The sequence below is a fragment of the Panthera uncia genome, assembly GCF_023721935.1.
Source record: "Panthera uncia isolate 11264 chromosome B2 unlocalized genomic scaffold, Puncia_PCG_1.0 HiC_scaffold_24, whole genome shotgun sequence".
Taxonomy (NCBI): domain Eukaryota; kingdom Metazoa; phylum Chordata; class Mammalia; order Carnivora; family Felidae; genus Panthera; species Panthera uncia.
This window is the reverse complement of record NW_026057580.1, coordinates 115,411,800-115,430,700: the sequence shown is the minus strand read 5'-3', so window position 1 is coordinate 115,430,700 and position 18,901 is coordinate 115,411,800. Positions and strand designations below refer to the sequence as shown.

Genomic DNA, 18,901 nt, shown 5'->3' with positions numbered 1-18,901 from the left:
TGGAAAGGTCAGAATGAAATGAGCTCTCACATATTTTTTGAAAAATCTGACATTTGGGAGCATGACAATGTAGCACACATTCTCTCCCTTAAAATGTTCATTACCTCTTAGGAAGTAACCTAGGGAAACTTAATCTAGGCAAAGACTTTGATTATATATACATAATATATACATATATATATATACACACACAGATCAACATTATATGTAATATGTATACATTATATATATTATATATTATACGAACATTGTATATAATTATATACAATACTACTGCATTATATTATAATATTATATATAATACAAAAACCTTAGGAGCAATGTAAAATAGCCACGGGCAGAAATAATATTAGATTATCAAATGTTCACTTTAGAGCAAAATTATCAAAAAATATTATGAATACCCTCAGTTATATTTTCAAAGATTATATAGTTACATATAAAACTGATTATGATATATTAAAAAACACAACTATATCCATATATATATAGGTCTACATTCCGTGTGTGTGGATACGTATACATATATATGTAATTAAATGCGTGTGTATATATAAGCCATAATAAATAATGCTTACATTGTATAGTAATTTAAATTATATATATCACATATATATAATTATAATATATATGATATTATAAGAATTTAAATATATAATGATATGTATTGTGTTGTTAATAATTTTAACTATCACATATATAACATATAGTGGAAGAAAATGAACTAAATGTTAGCCATGATTAATAAATTTGAGAGTGATTTTGCATTCCATTTGTTTATTTATCTTTCTAAGTTTTTCCGTAGTTAATAGCTTGGGAAAAAATTAAGTAAAAAGACGTGTCAAGGGACGCCTGGGTGGCTCAGTCAGTTCTAAGCGTCTGACTCCCGGTTTTGGCTCAAGTCATGATCTCACGGTTTGTGAGTTCAAGCCCCACGTTGGACTCTGCTCTGGTGGTGGCATGGAGCCTGCTTGGGATTCTCTCTCTCCCGCTCTCCCCCTCTCCCCCTCTCCCCCGCTCAAAATAACTAAATAAACTTAAAAAAAAAGATTATGAAGTGAAAAGCGAGGTTTGCCTTGCAGAGACACCGTTTTCCTCTATTCCCTCAGCCCTCCCATTGTATACATGTGTGCACGGCCCCTCTGACAAGTGCACAGGCATTTCTCACTGTGAGATCCAGGAGTCTGAGCCTATACCTTGTGTGACCACTCGATAAGATAAGAGGGACCAGGAAAGAGTCTTTGCGAATGGTGCGGGGTAAGGAGCTGGAGAGTAAGTGACAGTAACTCTTCCTTAAACTTCATGACCGTATACACTTATGACCGTATACACTCATGTAAAACTCACACACACACACACGTGTGCACACACACACACACACACACACACTTTTCTTTTTCAAATCTTCATCCACTCTCGAAATTCTTAGAATTTGGAATTTCCCTGGGAGGTAGAGTTTAGAACAGCATATTGGGGATCAGCGTGGTCTCAGCTGCTATGCACGTTACAGAATTACCTCAGGACAGAAGCTGCACTTAAGGTTTGAACAGAAATGAAAATGAAAGCAGTGACGATTTTTCTGGATCCATTCCGGTCACCCAGGAAGTTCTGCACGTTGCATGTATGAACTGGTCCCTGGGCATATGTTGCCCGGGGACAGAAAGCACGGATTTGAAAGGAATCCGTAAGTCCTGTGGATGTTGTGTGCTATGTGTAACAGAATTTTGTTCTTCCTTAGGTATAAACTGCCCACCCCTTGAGCGAATGACAGTGAGCGAAGGCACTTAGAACCTTCTGCAGGAGTAGAAAATATGGCTGAATGTTTTACAAAGTTCAGAGTCTAGGAAGATAGACAAGTCAGAAGTTTACCTAAATTTAAAACTCTTTGTTTCTGGCTAGGTGTGCATGCCCTCAGGATATAAACGAAATAGACTGACTCAGTGGACTGGACTTACCAGTAAGAGATGGTCAAGGTCCTGGGTTTGTAACTTTGCTGCCTCCCACCATGTCCTGACAACTGCCTTCTGTCTTAGGGGCTCCTGGGGGACTAGTGATACTCAACCGCACTGACTACAAATGCACAGGCCCAGGTGTCCAGGAAGAGATCAAGAAAAGTGGTAAAACATTCTCTGTCTCTGAGTGTCTATAATCTCTTTGGAAGAAGAGCAAAAAAATGAAATCACATCATGAGTTTTATTGTATTCCCACCTCCGACGTGTTCTTACAAAGCAGGACACTGCGTGATGCTGAATTATTTAATGTTGCACCTCGAAGGGAGTAATTATCATAATTTCCTTATTTAATGACAAATTTATTAATCTTATGAGGTTACCAAGGTAAATATTTTGAGACATCAAGAAGTGCCATTCATCCACACAATTACATAAAACTTGTACAACCCATAAAATTTATGTACTTCACAAAAGAAATTTCTTCAACCATGGACATATTGGTTGAAAATATAAACATGTCTATATATCTTATTAGAATGAAAGTCTAATAAATCAGCCTTTCACAGACTTTATTAATTTTTTTTTCAACGTTTTTTATTTATTTTTGGGACAGAGAGAGACAGAGCATGAACGGGGGAGGGGCAGAGAGAGAGGGAGACACAGAATCGGAAACAAGCTCCAGGCTCCGAGCCATCAGCCCAGAGCCCGACGCGGGGCTCGAACTCACAGACCGCGAGATCGTGACCTGGCTGAAGTCGGACGCTTAACCGACTGCGCCACCCAGGCGCCCCATCACAGACTTTAAACTCTGCAAGACACAGCCAAAAGATACATGAAATGTTAAAATGATTGCACGATAGTAAACTTATCCTAAAGAAGTTATAAAGAATGTTAATCCCACGAGATTGTATTAACTATTCCTATTCTTTCCTAGAATAATTTGTACATGTCCCTAGGGTTTTGGTACACCTGTTACACCCCAAAGAAATGAAAATATGTTTTTGTGCTAGCCATGGTTACAAGACCTGGGTTATCAACTGAATATTTTTTGGTAGAAAGTAGGACCTTCCTGTCCAGCCAAAGCATGAGCGTCAACAACAATGTTTACTCGGTGCGTCATCTCTCAAGACCTTGCACTTTTTTCCCTGGGATTTGATTTTTAGAGGCGTAGTGTCTTTCTCAAAGCCAACGCGTTCTATAAGTTTTACATAAGCTGTCATTATGAACGCACATTAAAAGTCCATTACAAGAGCAGACCTAGTCCATCTATTTTTTTAATCTATTCTAATGACATATTTAGAGTTTTCATTATTTAGAATCATTTCATTCTTTAATATCATCTAGAAACCCAGCTTTCTATTGTTGTTAGTAAGTGACCACTGTTGTGGATTCCTTCTCCTGTCTTTTTCCAGCACTCCTTGCCTTACTCAAAGTTTACTGTGTTGGCTTGCGTGTATGCCGGAAACAAGCACATATCCATGTTTTATGAGAAGATATATACTTGTTAAAGAAACAAGCTACGTATAATTGCCCTCTCGTACACTCAGAATTCAGTGACGATTTAAACTTATTTTTCATATTCTTATCATTTTATGAAGTTTGTATTTTGTCTTCGGAGTGCAATTATGAGTCCATGGCTTGATGCAGGCTCAGCTTGTCCCAATTTCCGATCACATAATCGGAAACGTTTTGAAGATCCATTTCTCGTAACTTAGCTGATAGGAGCCCTTTCACTTGGCTTGTTGTGCGTCCTTTTGATATCACTCCTAACCTTCGTGAAACCACTCTTCGTTTCTGGATGTGACGGGACGTGTCAGAATCATCCTCATGTTTTCCTGCCCAAGATACAGAATCGAGAATATTGAAGAGGTCCCCATATCCACCATAATTGGTGGAGGGCAAAGTGCTGTTACTGTTTTCATACGCCATTTCAACGCCAATAATGACTTGGGCATTTCTGCCAGTGTTCTCAGTAATTTTGTGAAGGGAAGAATTTTCCAAAGTCCTTGCTCTGTCACTCCTGCTGCTACCACCTCCAGGTTTCTTACTGTAGCTTTTCTCTCACCAAGGTTTTCTCTACATTTACTGTGCGAAAGACATAAAAGGTATTCCTACGTATTGAGAAGCTTGCATTAAGATCAAGTAAACAAATGAAATCCAGTTATTGTTAGAAAATAAGACCACATATGAGGGTGTGGCGAAGAGGGCGAAGGGAAGCTTTGAATGCCACACACAGGCGTTTGTTGGTCAACGTGTTCCAGAACATTCCAACATGTTCTCTGCCTGTAGTTTAATGCTTTAGAAGATGTTTAACATAAGGCAGTTGTCGGTACGGGGGTGTCTTCTATATCACTTCTCTTTATCAGGGGAACCAAATTCTACAGAGCGAGTTCTAAAGCCCGAGTGATCGTTTAATCCTACAATGTAGGGAAATCTTGATGTTGAGCAAAAGAAACGAAGGGATCTATCATCACCGTAGTGCAGACGAGGCACTGTGACAGATGTTTAGAAAGATTGTTTCACTTATTTGTCATACTTCCAAGAACACTATCATCATCCCCTTCAACAAATGGTAAGTGAGCTCTTAAATGAAATTTCACGAGACCTTTTGGGTTTCAGGGGACGTCTTTGCATCCCGCTGTTCGAAAGCTTGGATTTAAACCTTGTATGCACCCAGCCACTAGCTATGTGACCATGAAAGGAATCACAACTTCTTTGCTGCTTGTCTCCTCAGTTATGAAGGGCACATTATGTTACCTGTACGTCTGAGCGAGATCCCGGGAAGTAAGCGAAGAGATGACTGAGACGTGGTCTAGTTCAAAGCTGTTTGCAGAATAAATGGATCAGCAGCCCCTCACCGGGGCCACAGGGAAACCTGGGTAAACAGAAGCGCACGTGGGAATGTTTCCATTGGCTGTAATCATTTCTCTTTGCTTCATGTGGGCGCCATCTCCAGATGGGGCTAATTAGTGGGCATAAATGTAATCACTGACATCACAAAGTGATACAGTAATCTGCCATTTATATTAAAATGCTCTCCGATCATCCTGCTCTCAAGGATTTGAAATTTGGGGGCACCTGGGGGGGTTCAGTCAGTTAAGCATTTAACTCTTAATTTCAGCTCAGGTCACAGTTGCCCGGTTCGTGGGTTCAAGCCCGGCTCTGTGCTGACGGCGTGGAGCCTGCTTGGGATTCTCTCTCTCCTTTTCTCTCTGCCCCTCCCCCACTTCCTCTCTCCCGCTCTCTCTTTCTCTCAAAGTAAGCCAATAAACTTTTTTTTTAAAAAGAGAGAGTCTGAAATTTGGCTAAAGGTTTATATGAGTTGGGGGCCATATCCCTCCATGTCTCCTAAGAAAAAGGTATCATTATTCTGCTTTCTAAAGTACACGTAAAATGGAGAACAGTGGTGTAATAACCCCATACACACAGCCTCTGGTGGCATTTTGTCAGTTTATTCCACCGGCTAAGGGGGCTCCTTCAGTTATGCTGGCTTTGGGCGCCTCCAAGTGCTGGCCGGAAGCCTCGCTGTGGGGCAGCTCAGACGGCTTCCACGGCCACCTGTTCGGTAGTCACTCTTGAGTCAAATCCACTTGGAAGGTTTGTGCTCGGCTAGGGTCAGGGTCACCTCACAGGCCCTGGGGTCTCAAGGAAGCATCCCGGCTTCTGCCGACGTTCACACAGGTGCCCTCATGCCTGGCCCTCCAAGCACAGGCGTGTAGGGGATTTCTCACAAACGCTTTCTTTGGGTTTTCAGTGTAGACTCACCACTCACTTTTGGAAGCAACCCAAATTGAGGAATAAGGGTCTGAGCCCCGTTCTTTGCCTCTGCACAGGTGTCTACCTTAAAGTTGAGGGGATACACCGACATCGTATTCAATTGGCAAGAAATTGCTCTCTTGTCATAGAAGGTAAGTCCTCTACCTGCGATCCTTGGTTAAGTGCTTTTATTTGTCTCTGGACACCGCCTGGTCTTTTAGAGGGTTTCCTTGTCTCGGCTGCTGGAAAAGCCTTCTCTTCTCCAGCGAACGTATTTCCCGGCCTGGAAGCAGACCTCAGGTGGGGCCCTGGAGGCAGCAAGAGAAGCTGGGCTGAGTGGAGACTCACACCACAGAGGTACGTAACCCCAATACCTCCCTCTTCCGCAGACCGGACCGACTGGACGGGGTCACCGGGTTTCACCAAGCACGTTTTTCAAATCAAATTGTCCAGGAGACTTTGATACAGGTCCTCCACACCCAGATCCTCCGAGGAGCACCTGGCATCGAGTGCTCACTGCATTAGTGCGAAATAAGGCTGAGAGTATCCCATTTTCCTCTCAGTTTTCTGGTCCCTTGCAGTTCAGCGGGGACAGGACACTGAGGTCTGGCTGTGCTCTGACTCACAGACACTGTCAAGGGCTGAGAGGCAAGCATGAAGGCTACTGACAGCAGCAGCAACCTTGATCTCTGAGCACCCAGGCTGGGGGTGCGGGGGGGGGTGGGTCCAGGCTGACGGTGTCACAGAGGCCAAGCAGTCACAGGAGGCTTCAGGGTGCGGTCCTAGGTCCTGTGACACGGGATCCATCCTACCCTTTTTTTTTTTTTTTTTTGCCGCCTATTCCTCCCCATTTTACGATCCCGAGATGGTAAAATCTCAAGCAGGATTATAAAATCCAGTCCTGAGACAATCTTGAGTCTCGGGTCTTTCGTAGGATTCTGTAAGCTAGCCGGTAAACTTCCCAAAGGATCATTTGTTGCTTAAAGCCACCAGTTATGTTCTGCCTCTCGCAAAAAAAGAAAAAAATGTCATGGTGGAGAAGGTGTCAGCGGTAGAAGCAGGGTTCAGGACCCGGACTCCTCCATCAGTCCATCAGGACTGATGACCCTACCCGAGCTTCAGGGACCCCGGTCTTACTGGCTGGGAGAAGGCAAGCCCTCAGATGTTTGCGCTGTGGGCGACCAGATGGACGATCCAAAGGCCGGTGGCTGTGTCCCCGGGGCAGGTCACTGTGAAGCTGCCCCCTTTGCAAAGGCGGAGCCCGCCTCCATGCAGCCACCCTTCGGGACCCCGACACTTTGTGGGACACGGTTTTCAAGCCCCTGGATAGTCTCTCAACTCCGTTTCAGCTTCAAAATAATATGATCATACACATGTAAGTATGTAAGTACAGCGGGAGGACTTGATCAGAAATTTTAGCAGAGACACTTCGCCCAACAGCCTGCTTCGAACGCCTCCCATCTCTTCTCCCAACAGCCTTGGAAAGACTGGTTTCTGCGCCCACGAGAATCACATCCTAGTGAAGCTCTAGACTCTATGAGGGTAAACGCTGCGTCCTCTGTTTTCCGTGGTTCCTTCAGTGCCTGTATGAGGCTCCAAGGGCTGCGGTGACAAAATGCCACTAGCCGGGTTGGCTGACCCAGGGAAATGTCCTCCCCCACCGCGCTGGGGGCAGAGTCTGACATCTGCTGATGGCGGGATCTCACCCCCTCGGGAGCCCTGGAATTGACCCCTTTTCCTGGGAGTGCTGGCAATGTGGGGTGCCACTTGCTGGCCAATGCCCCACTCCACTGCATCACATAGCTCCCTGGGTTTCTTCTTTAAGGACACCTGTCATGTTGTGTGTGGGCCCACCCTATCCCAGGATGACCTCACCCCAACTTGGCTACATCTGCAAAGACCCACCTTTACCGGGAGGGGGGCTAACACTCCAACATATCTTTTGTGGGGGACACACCTCAGCATCCCCCCCAGACAGGGGAAGGTCAACATGCTATTCTGAGAGCATATTAAATACATTTCTTCTCTTCTAATTTCTCCTCACTCAAATAAATCAGCAACCCGCAATTTCCTTTCTCTTCCACCTTCCTTAGCTGCATGATTCCAGCCTCTCTGCCTGTTTGACTGGGGGATACACTTTTCCCACCTGCGACAGTCACTTCTTTCTTGTGCTGGGGGCAAAGCCGCAGGGAATCTTCCAGCGGAGCCTGTCCCTCCGCCTCCTCCACCGCCCTGAGGACCAGGAGACCCCTGACCTCGGCATCGATTCTTGGATCAGGCCTCTTCCTCGTGTTCTAGAAACAAAACTGCATGAAACAAGGGACCTCCATCGTGTGTGTCTCTTGAGAACGTCTCCTGCACTAGCCGATCCATTTCTGTCTCTCCCCCTCTGGCTCGTCCCAATCTATCACCTCCCCCTCCATGGTAGAGAGAAAACATCTGGAAGGGAGTCACAAAGAGCTCAGCGACGGGGGGGAGCAGCGTGATGCTTTCGCACTGTGGCGACGGATGCCCAGCCCTGTGATGAATCCCCCTCTTGGCCCAGCGCTGACGTGAGGCTCCCGCATAGACGAATTCACAGCCACAGACTCACGGACCTGCAGACCAGAGATGCGTCTGATTTGTGTGTTTGCTGAAGCTTAAGTGGGCAGGTTCTTTTCTCTACCCTCTGAATAGCCAGGGAGGAATCCACCAACTTACAAGAGAGAGAAAAAGCCACCCCAATAGCAAATGTGGTCTTTCTTCACACCCCTCCTATCGCTTCAGCCTCCGAGGTGCTGTTTGGAAGGGTGTATGGATTACATCTGGGAAGCTTTCCAAACTGTCTCCACAAAGAAAAGAAAGAAGGAAAAGATAACCAGCCATATTAGGCCGGCCATATTAACAAGCAAACCGCTTTTCCTTTAGTGAACCACAGAGTGTCTGTGGTGAGCAGGGAAGGAGCCTACGTTCTGGGGTTTTCTCACAGAGGATTAGGTTTCCGGTCTATTTGCCTGGATCTAATCACTCACGTGTCCCTACCGCTGGCTGTGTGTGCAACCAAAGTTCTCATCAATTTGCTGGCCTAACAAGGAGTGGATGTGAGCGATGGGAGGGTCTCCCCAGATGCCGTGCGTTTTTGTTCGCCCCCATTCCTAAACGTGGTAATAAAGTGCTATACCAATAACTAATTAAAAAGTCCCTGGAAAAGTTGCATGAATGAAATCCCTGTGAACCACTGCTGTAAATATCATGAGAGATTCCCTTCATTCAGAACTGAGCCGGTGCCAGGCGCGTGTAAGCAACTGATCCGATCTTCACCAAACATCCATCAAGGTGGGACTTTTATCTCGGGTAAGAAATTGCGAATCAGAAAGACGAAGCGATTTGTTCAAAATAACAGAGCTGAGATATGGGAAAATTAGGATTTGAAAGTGGGACCTCAGATTCAAAAACCCTGATTTTTAATACCGCGCATGCTGAAGGAGATAAGGAACAAAAACTGAAATACGGAATGGAAAAGCGGGCTGGAACAAAAGCGTGAAGTACGAGTCAACGCAGGGCTCAGAATTAGAAAAACAAGTTCTGGTGTGCAAATCGAGTGATCAAAATTCTTAAAAAAAAATAGCAGAAGTGTCATAGAAGACATAGATTTGGAGCTGAATCTGGAGGTAAGAAAGAAATACTCCAAAGAGAAAACCGTCCTGTATTTCTTTCTGTGCACTTCCTGTTTTAGAAGTGCTGTAGTCATTGGGCAAGAATCGCACAGACCTACAGAGATACTTTGAACTTGGGTAGACCATTCCATAACCAGCATGGGTATTGGCAACGGGATGGTGGGGAATAGAAAGCATCGCTATATCTGAATGGAGGTTCATTGATTTTATCCGTTAAAAATAGCTTGGCAATTGGCTTTTGATCATTGTTCCCTCAGAACAAAAACCAAAAGTAGAAGAAATAGCCTATTGCTGGAATTGGGTCTATAGCCGCTACCTGAAACTTTTTGCTGGATTCAGGGAAGAGTTTGGAATAACCTGAAGATCACTTTTTTTTTTTAATGTGCTCGAAAACAAGTTGGAATCTTCATTTGAACTTGAAAGTGCAGGAATCCCAGCATGTTGGGCAGATAGTGGTGTTCAGCCTTTGGGGCTGGAACAAGACAGGAGGATGACAGAAACCCGTCTGTGGGCTTGGAAGGCAGTCATTATGGGATATGATAACAGTATTTTGAAAGGGTGACTGTTTTTACGTTTCCTGTCTTTTCTTTGCGGTTTCCCTTTTATTCTCTCTCTTGGAGTTTGGTAAAGATCTTTTGGAAAATTCTGACCTGTTTCCACTCTTCTGGAGGGAACTTTTACAGAGGAATCTGCCTATGCTTGGGGAAGATTTATTTTTTAAAAAAAACTGGAGTATTGGGGCGCCTGGGTGGCTCAGTTGTTTAAGCCTTTGACTCTCGATCTCAGCCCAGGTCAGGATATCATGGTTCGTGGGTTTGAACCCTGGGTCGGGTCTGCACTGACAGCAAGGGGCCTGCTTGGGGTTCTCTCTCTCCCTCTTTCTCCACCCCTCCTCCATTCACAATCTCTCTCTCTCTCTCTCTCTCTCTCTCACAAAATAAATAAACATTAAAAAAACTAAAGCATTTGGTGTTTTGGTTTTCTTGTGTGAAATAATTCATGTTTTCCACACTACAATGGACTACATGTTTTTAAGAAGAAAAAGCAAGATAAAAGAAATTCATATATATTCTTTCCATTCTAGAAGAACCTTCGTTAATACCATCATACATATCCGTCCAGGATTGTGTGCAAGAAAGTACGTACTTGTTCCGTAGATAAGTGGGGGAACAGATAACATAGCGAATCACACTGCACAAGTTGTTGTGACCATTTTTTCACAAATGTATTTCACAACATCAATTTCAGTGGCTTCAGAGGTGAATCCTGTGAATATCCTCTACCGTATTTAAGCCTGCCCACCACTCTTTTCCCAGTGTGGCTTTATAAACAACACTATGAAGAATATAGATACATTTCCGCATATATTTCTTCCATAGTCCGAATTTGTTTCAGTCTTCTCCTGAACATCCCAGAATTCTCCCTATTGTGCGACCTCGGAAAACATCTCTTTTAAATGTGTTGTTTTGTCATATTTTCAATATCTCCCTTTCTCCACATGTCGTGGCAAATTAAGTTATCTCATTATATGCCTTGTTTAATGCAGTGATTAACACATCTAATTCACATGGTACGAATTGAAGAGAATTGTGAAAGACTGTTGAAAAGTGTAGTAACTGTTAATAGTACCAACTGTTCACGGTGTACTTAGCTTAATTTATATGGAAAAATTGTGTGTGCAGCCACACTTGCCAATATGAAAATTTGCCAACGGTAATGATCGTTTTGTCTCAAGACCTGTGATCGATCTCCACCTTGGGTCAGAAAGGATTTCTCCCTGTGCTTTAGTTTTTTATGGTTAACTCCATCACGGGGGCTTTCTGCTTTCCTCTGGAACAGCTGCACCAGCTGCTGTCACACGCAGAACTCCTGACTCAATGGACCATTAGTTTTTGTGCAGAAATATGTGTGGATTTACAAAAGGCACTCGAGAGTGCCTATAATGGAGGCCATGTGCTATCAATTGGAAAGAAGGGAGAAATTGGCTTTGCTCAGATCATTACAATTCCCCAAGCAGAAACCTCTGTCCTAAAATAAGCCAAGCACATACTGGGGCTATCTGGCCTCAGAGATCTCTCCCGGAGTCCCTGAGGTAGATGCCATCCGGATGCACTCGGAATCATCAGGTGAGGATTCCCTGTATCCGAGGCATTTGACAGATCCCGGGGAATCAGCGTTCGCCAACAGCAGAGAAAGCGGCTGCTCTTGGGCATAATTTTAGGAGCGCTGAGAAATGCCCTCGGACCCCAATAATTCCTCTCTGCTACCTGTAAGCATCTCGTTGCCGGCATCAGATTCTTCTTCCCCTCCAATATTCTTTTCCATCGGGAACAGTCGCGTCTAACCTAATGTTCGCTTAAATTAATCTGTAAGACTTTGAGCGAAAAGACAGCTGCTTGTGTGCAGAGGAGAGCTAGGAGCACAGGTGGAATTGTGTTCGGTCTTGCTGGGATAACAGAACAGTTGGGGTAGAGAACGTGTCCCACGGCCCAGGAAGCTGAAGGGTTTGGTTGCTGAGTTTAGGGCCTTGGGGCCAGAAGCGGACTGGGGGTCCAGGATCGGGGCAGCTGCAGCCGGTAAAGAACAGAGTCTATCTTACCACTGTTTTATCTGGGATTCTTAACTCCTCCCCGTCCTCTCCCTGGAAGGGCTGTCCTTCCCTCCAGGAACTCCGCGGCACGTCCCTCTATTATAACATACGGCACTGCCCTAAGACTATTCCCTTTCATGTCTCGCTTTCTAGAACTCTACTGGTCTTAAAGAAAGGGTCTGTGTTTTTTCTGTCCGCATATTCTCAGTGCCCTTAAAAGTAACTAACACATGGAAGGCGTTTCAGACTTCCTTTTGAAAAAAAGGAAAGGAAGGCTCCTCCGAGGAGAACGCGATTGCTTCCTACTGAAATCATCGTCTCTGGACACGCATACCTTTCCAGCAAAGAAACAGTGCGGGCGCTGCAGCGATAACACAGAGTGGGAGTCCCGGAGTGTCAGCAGCACTTGACAGGGATTCCTTGAACTTGTTGACTAAACTGCATGGTGAAACCATAAAGTAATAGAACAGCAGGGATGAAAGAGAGTGACGGATTTTGCGCCCATCGCTCACCAGGCCTGCGCGTTGCTGTGCAAACGTCCGTGGAGGGCGCAGGACATGTAGGTACCGCTGTTCCCTGTCCTGGTGTTAAGGCACTGACCGAAACATAGGAAAGAAACAGCCTCGGAAGTGAAATAGAGTCTATCAGGGAGCTTGAAGGCTATGCTGAAAAATAGGCGGGGCATGGGAAAAGGGGGTTCCAGCATGCCAAGGGGGGGGCAGGGAGTTGTTATCTAATGCACGGTTGTAAGAAAGGGCCCCTGGAGGCACCATCTGCCTGTAATGTGGAACCCGAGAGGGTAAGGAGTGTCCACCGGGTGTGGCTTCCAGATAATGTTACAAACCGTGGCTTGGAGACTATCTTGGAACAGATGAGCGTCTTGAGTATAAAGGTGGAGAACCCACAGAAAGGGAAAGTCTGGGGGGGGGTGGTTCTTACCCCACACCTGCTGCTCTAGACTACCCCCCCACACTCCCTCCCACCTCCGACCAGTGCCCCCGTCAGGTGTGGAGAGAGAAGCCGGGGCAGAACAGAGAACTAGAGGAGGAAGGCCCGAGTCTGCGGGATTCACCACACAATGTACACGTGCGAACATCACTGGCACCGGGAACTGCCTCCAAAAGACCAGCCACCTGTTAATGCACCTGTTAGGAGCAACTTCACGGCCAGAGAAATCGCACAGCCGGCGGCCGCCGGTATCGGTTAACCTCCGCAACGCTCTGAAGCCCCCGATCTCGAAAGTGCCCCCGAAGGGGCGAGGCCAGACCTACGTAGTAGGATTCCGCCTGATGTCTGCATCGTATCCCACACAGAGGCAGGTGGTGGCTTTGGTCTAGGAACACATCCGTCCCACATTTGCACCCCCGAGAGTAAGCCAGCCCTTCCCGGTCAAGTTACAGGCACCTGGTCCTGCAAAAGCAGCCTTGTTCCTGTCTTCGGCCCCCGCCCCGCAGAAAAATCAAGCAGGTGTAGAAGTAAACTCGAGGATGCTTTGTGGAGTCTTGCCAGCGGTGGGGGAGAAGGGGCAGGCAGTCGGGGTTTCCGGGACCAGGGCTGTAAGTGTGGGGGCACATCACTGCGGCTCTGCGAGAGGTCAAGTCCAGACTCAACGTCCTCCCCGCGCCCTGCAGAGAAATTGCATTCGTTCGTGGCCGGGGCTACCCCGAAACGACAGCTGGCCGCGAGGGGGGTGACTGCAGCACAAGACGAACCTACCTGTTGCTCAGGTGGCAGTGCTGAGCGGCCCCAAGGTCAGGGGCGGAAGGAGGAAAGGGTCAGGCCTGGCATAGCTACGTTCTCCGCACACCTCCCGCCGTTCCGGTGTCTCTTTAAAACTTCTCTTGCTTTGGGTGCCCTCACTTTGTCGGGGGGACACTTCGGTCGCATTTGGAGTTGGCATGTTTTCTCGAACATGGCCTGAAGGTGTGAGATTTTTTTGTTGTTCTTCACTGTGTTCCTCTAAAGGTTTCCAGGAGAAGCCAAAGAACAATTCAGAACTGGGCTGCCACATATTCCCATCCGAGGAAGAATCCGGTCTTTCATTCATTTCCATGTATATTTTGTGTATACATACACATATATTAATGTTTATTTTTGAGAGAGAGACAGAGCACGAATGGGGAAGGGCAGAGAGAGAGAGAGGGAGGGAGACACAGAATCGGAAGCGGGCTCCAGCCTCCGAGCTGTCAGCACAGAGCCCCACGCAGGGCTTGAACCCGGGAACCGTGAAATCACGACCTGAGCTGAGGTCCGATGCTTAACTGACTGAGCCACACAGGCGCCCCTTTCATTCATCTGTAAATCATCGACAAGGGTACCTCCTATGCTGGACTGTTCTCATGTGGTTTCTAAAATAGTTTGGGAGATGGACGAATAGAGATATGTTTAGCGAAAAGTACGGTGAGAAATTTTGACGGGAGAAATAAAGGTCATGGGAAGAGAATCAGGAAACAGAAGAGGAAGATTTTAAACAAAACTGCCTTTTAGACCTCCCCGAGAAAATACACCCGCACATTTCTTTCCCCACTCTTCCAACCAAGATATTTATGAGGAAATGAAACATGAAGTCGATTCCGATTTGGAAAGGGAAAGGCTGGAGGTCTAGACCTTTGCCTTCTGTTTTAACCAAAGCCCAAGTGCCTCGAGAGGTGTAATGTAATATTCAATAATATTCAATAATTCGGGAGTCAGTGAGCCCTGAGAGGAGCACTGGAGATTCAGCAGGAGGTAAGGCCATTTCTATCCTCCTTGGTTTTCTCGGCTTTTCTCTCTCTCTCTGGTTATCTGTCTTCCTCTCGTGGAAGACAGTGGTGTCCGAGGTCAGCTCACTGAGCACACGTGTCAAGCTTTGAACCTTGATAACCTTGAACGACTAGAGGAATCGGCCCTGGATGAAGGAGCCGGGTTACTTCTCTGTGGGCACCGCCTGGGAAGCATGTCTGTGTGTGAGATTCCACGGAGGTGGGTGTCTCTGGTGGGTCACGTTTGTGGAGTCTCCTGTGATTATTTCTATTTCCTTAAAGAAATAGAAACTTGTGTCATCAGCGGAGAGAGACCAGACAAGGTAATGAAGTTGATCATCCATTTGATTCTGTCCGTGAAGTTATATCTGTGCACAGTCTATTGAGAGCTTTAGGATGGGAAGCCTGAGCCGTCTGGCTTTGTCTCTAAGGGAGGTGGAGGGCGCATTGTTCTCTACACTGTGGTCTAGAAGCAGAGGCTGAGTCTCCTGACCATCCATGGGCTGACCGCTCCCTAGCCTGGGCGTGAAGCATTCGATGCCAAGGCCTTGTTTTCCTTGCATTCTCATTCGAACCCTGTCTTTTTTTAAACTTGATTTATTTGTTTGGAGAAAGGGGGGGAGGGGCAGCGGAAGACACGGGAGAGAGAGAGACAATCCCAAGCAGGCTCTGCCCTGTCAGCACAGAGCCTGACGCGGGGCTTGAGCCCACGAACCTCGAGATCGTGACCTGAGCCAAAATCAAGGGTTGGAGGCTTAACCAACTGAGCCACTCAGGTGCCCCTCATTCGGAGCCTATCTTCGTGGCTGGTGTAACCCGACTCTGTGTGTGGCTGTGTCCTCACTTCAGAAAAACGGAAGGCCTGGTGTGCTGAGGGTTTGACTCAGGGTCGCTCGGCCTTTTCCCCAAACCCTCCAGTCAGGTGAACAGCCCACATTTCCAACTTTGCTCTGGTTTTCAGTTCCCTTGTCAGCTAGAAAAGATGTCACATTTCAGGTTTTCTCCATAGGTGGTGTCTAAAGCAAGATTTCCATTTTTGTGTTTTGTGTTCCACCCCCGTCTCCCCCCTCCCCCCCCCCCCCCCCCCCCCCCCCAGTCTCCGGAGGACCTGAAGAGGAGGGGTCGAGGCTGTCTGGCCTAGACCTGCGTTGACATCTGGCTCCAGCAGCCATGTCTGCGATGGCCTTGGGCAAAATATTTCTTCACCTGTAGGGTGGGTGTACAAGATCCCTTCTGCCGACACATTGTGCAGACGGGATATGCTGTACGTAAAGAATAAAAGTTCAGCATTAAAGTGACGCTGAATCAAACGTAGCTGATGAAAGTTGTCATTTATTCAGTGCTCACTACGTGCTAATGAACTCATTCGCTCCTCACAAGGACCTAGGTTCTGTTACAGTTGTCATTTTACAATGACACAGGTTCTGTTACAATTGTCATTTGACAGAAGGAGAAACTGAGACTCAGAGAGGACATGTGACCTCCGTGTAATTAGGCAGCTAATATAGGAAGACTGGTGTTCGAACTTGGGCAGTGTGACTTCAGAGTCCTTGGAAACTACCCACCCTGGCCGTGGCGGGCCCCCCCCCCCCCCCCCCCCCCCCCCCCGGCTTCCATCAACTATGCACATACCTGTCTTGGTTTCGGATTGTTGCAGTCTAAAAGTCAACAAGAAGATCGTGAGAGGAACTTACGTTTACCCTCAAGGGAAAAAAAATGACTTTCAAGAATGCCACTGCGTTTTGATAATGAGAAATTCAATGAGATGCAATGCACTCGTAGTTCGAAGACTGCAAGTTTTATTTTAAATTGTGAAACTGATATATTTTCGAATTTCCAACTCAGAAAACAAAGCCTTGGGACAGAAAAACTGTTCCTGTGTACAGACAGGAAAAGGAAGCAGGGTGCGTTCAGGAGAGCCAGGAAAAATCGAGAAATGGTTCGTAATGTTTATGAGAGGTAATCAATCCTTAGCCTGTATATTGTAAATTCATGCACAAAAAAGCATATCAGAATCACAGAAGCACAAAAGAAAGTGTAGTAACTTTAATAAAAAAAAAAAGATCAGGAACTATGTAAGCTTCATAGGCCAACATAGAATTTCCGGACAGTTCTTGAATTTTTAACGATGTTTACAAAGTGGAGCTAAGAGGTCTAAAACCTGTGTCCTCTTAATATTCCACTGAGGCTGTGGATGCATTAAATAATGAGTTAGAAGTTTGCAGGAACCACTTTGTGGCAATCGCAAAGCATAAAGCATATTTAATTAAATTAAGTAATCTCTATTTAGATGAAAATAAATCATTTTAGTGCTGACTATTTTTAATTACTCGGGCTGTCATTCAAAAAGAGGACAGGAAGCTGATAAAGTACTTAGAACTCCACTTATGGGGCTTTTATAGCAAAGCACTAATGGGATTTTCTTGCCAGGGAAATGCCACATTTTATTAATAAATGATTCTGAAATACTCACAATAATTAATAACACACCTCACAAAATGTGCCAAAAAATGGGGCAAGAATATTTTAAAGATGTAAGCATTTCTGAATGATTAAAAGTGTCTTTAGAATATTTTAAAAATTATGGTTACTTAATCCATCCGTAGGCAACTTTCTGTAAGAACGTTAATTAAAAAAAAAAAACAAAAACAGAAGAAATCTGTACTAATATCTCTTTTTTCATGATAAGATAGCTGGCCCTCTCTATTGGCTGTCAGTAGTACAAGGATACACGACTGAGGATTCTGGGAAGATGGTGGGCTAAGAAGCATCTGGAACTGGTCCCTCCACCTAGGCAACAATTGCACTAGCAGAAACTGACGTAACTATTTTGGAACTCTGGAATCTATTGAAGGCTTGCAACTTCTGGATGAAAGGCTTAGATGGTTAATTATGGTTAATTTTGCTCAATCTTAGCTCTTAACACAATAGCCGCTACCCCTGCCCCACCCTCAGCCCCACGGTCGACAGCCGTGTCCAAGTTCTCCGAGCAACCTGTGCACAGTTTGCAAGAGCCACGTAGGCAAAGAAGGGTCTGCCCTCCAGATACTGGGGATCTGTGCTCTGATCGCTGACTGCTGCCTCTGATCGCAGAGGCACAGAGGGTGGGCGGCCACTGTTGTTATACCTCCCCTCATCATTACATGGCCCTCTGTCCTCTCTGGCTGAAGGAACTTCCAGGGAATTTCAATTTCAAGGGCTCTTTTGTTTCCTTCCATCATTTTTTCTTTCTTTCTTTCTTTTTTTTCCATTTTCAGGAGTCAGACATTAAAGGCTAGGACCTTCAAAAGAAAGCACATTTTATAGGGAAAATTAGAAAGTGACCATGACTGCCCAGGAAAAGGCACAGGCTCAAAACCCCCTGAAAGATCTCAGGTTTACGTCTCAGGCTGATTCATGGCACATAGGCAGCCTTAACAAATTTTTTAAAAAAGAAGCAGAAGGAGAGAAAGAAAAAATAGCAAAATGCATCAAGCAGTGAAAAATGGAGGAGAATCTGACTTCCAAAGTTACCCCATTGTTAGATTCAAATATCTGGTTTTCAACAAAGAAAAATCCAAGGCATACAAGGCAAAAAAAAAAAAAAAAAAAAAAAAAAAAAAAAAAAAAAAAAAAAGTATGGCCTATCATAAGAAAAATAATCCACAGAAATTATCCCTGGAAAACACTTTGATGACCTATCTACCAAAGGATTTAAAACAACCAAGGCTCAGAGAACTAAAGAAAGGCAAGGAGAAAGTCAGGAAAAGGATGTGTGAACAAAATGAAATATCAGCAAAGAGACAAAACCTAAAAAGAAAGCAGAAAGAAATTATTCTGGACTTGAAAAGTACAATTAACTGCAATGAAAAATTCCTTCAACAGGACAATGGGAAACCTTGAGTCTGAGGAAGAGAAAGGAAAAAAGATGAAAGAAAAGTAGCCTGTGGCGAGGGGACCTGTGGAGCACCACATAGGTCAACTTACGTGGATGAGTCCCAGAGGAGAAGAGGGAGAAAAAAAGGCCGAGGGAATATTGGAAGTGGTGGCTTCAAACTTTCCAAGTTTGATAAAACATATGAACATAAACATCCAGGAGGCTCACCAAAATGCAAGTAAGGTGCATTCCCCTTTCATTAGTTGAGTGGTAGCCTTAAGAACCAGCAGCCCACCTTCGGAGTGAGAAGCAGTGGTCTAGCGGTCTCTGTAAGGGGCAGAAGGTGACTG

At 45.5% G+C, this 18,901-nt stretch overlaps 1 long non-coding RNA gene across 1 annotated transcript; it reads right to left on the bottom strand.

Annotated features, from left to right (window-relative positions):
• Positions 1-4,475: 4,475 nt before the first annotated feature.
• LOC125939042 (uncharacterized) lies at positions 4,476-6,659 on the bottom strand. Its single transcript, XR_007462915.1, has 2 exons — positions 5,874-6,659; positions 4,476-4,827 (listed from the first exon to the last, which is right to left on the bottom strand). It is a non-coding gene; the product is annotated as an uncharacterized LOC125939042 (long non-coding RNA).
• Positions 6,660-18,901: the final 12,242 nt, after the last annotated feature.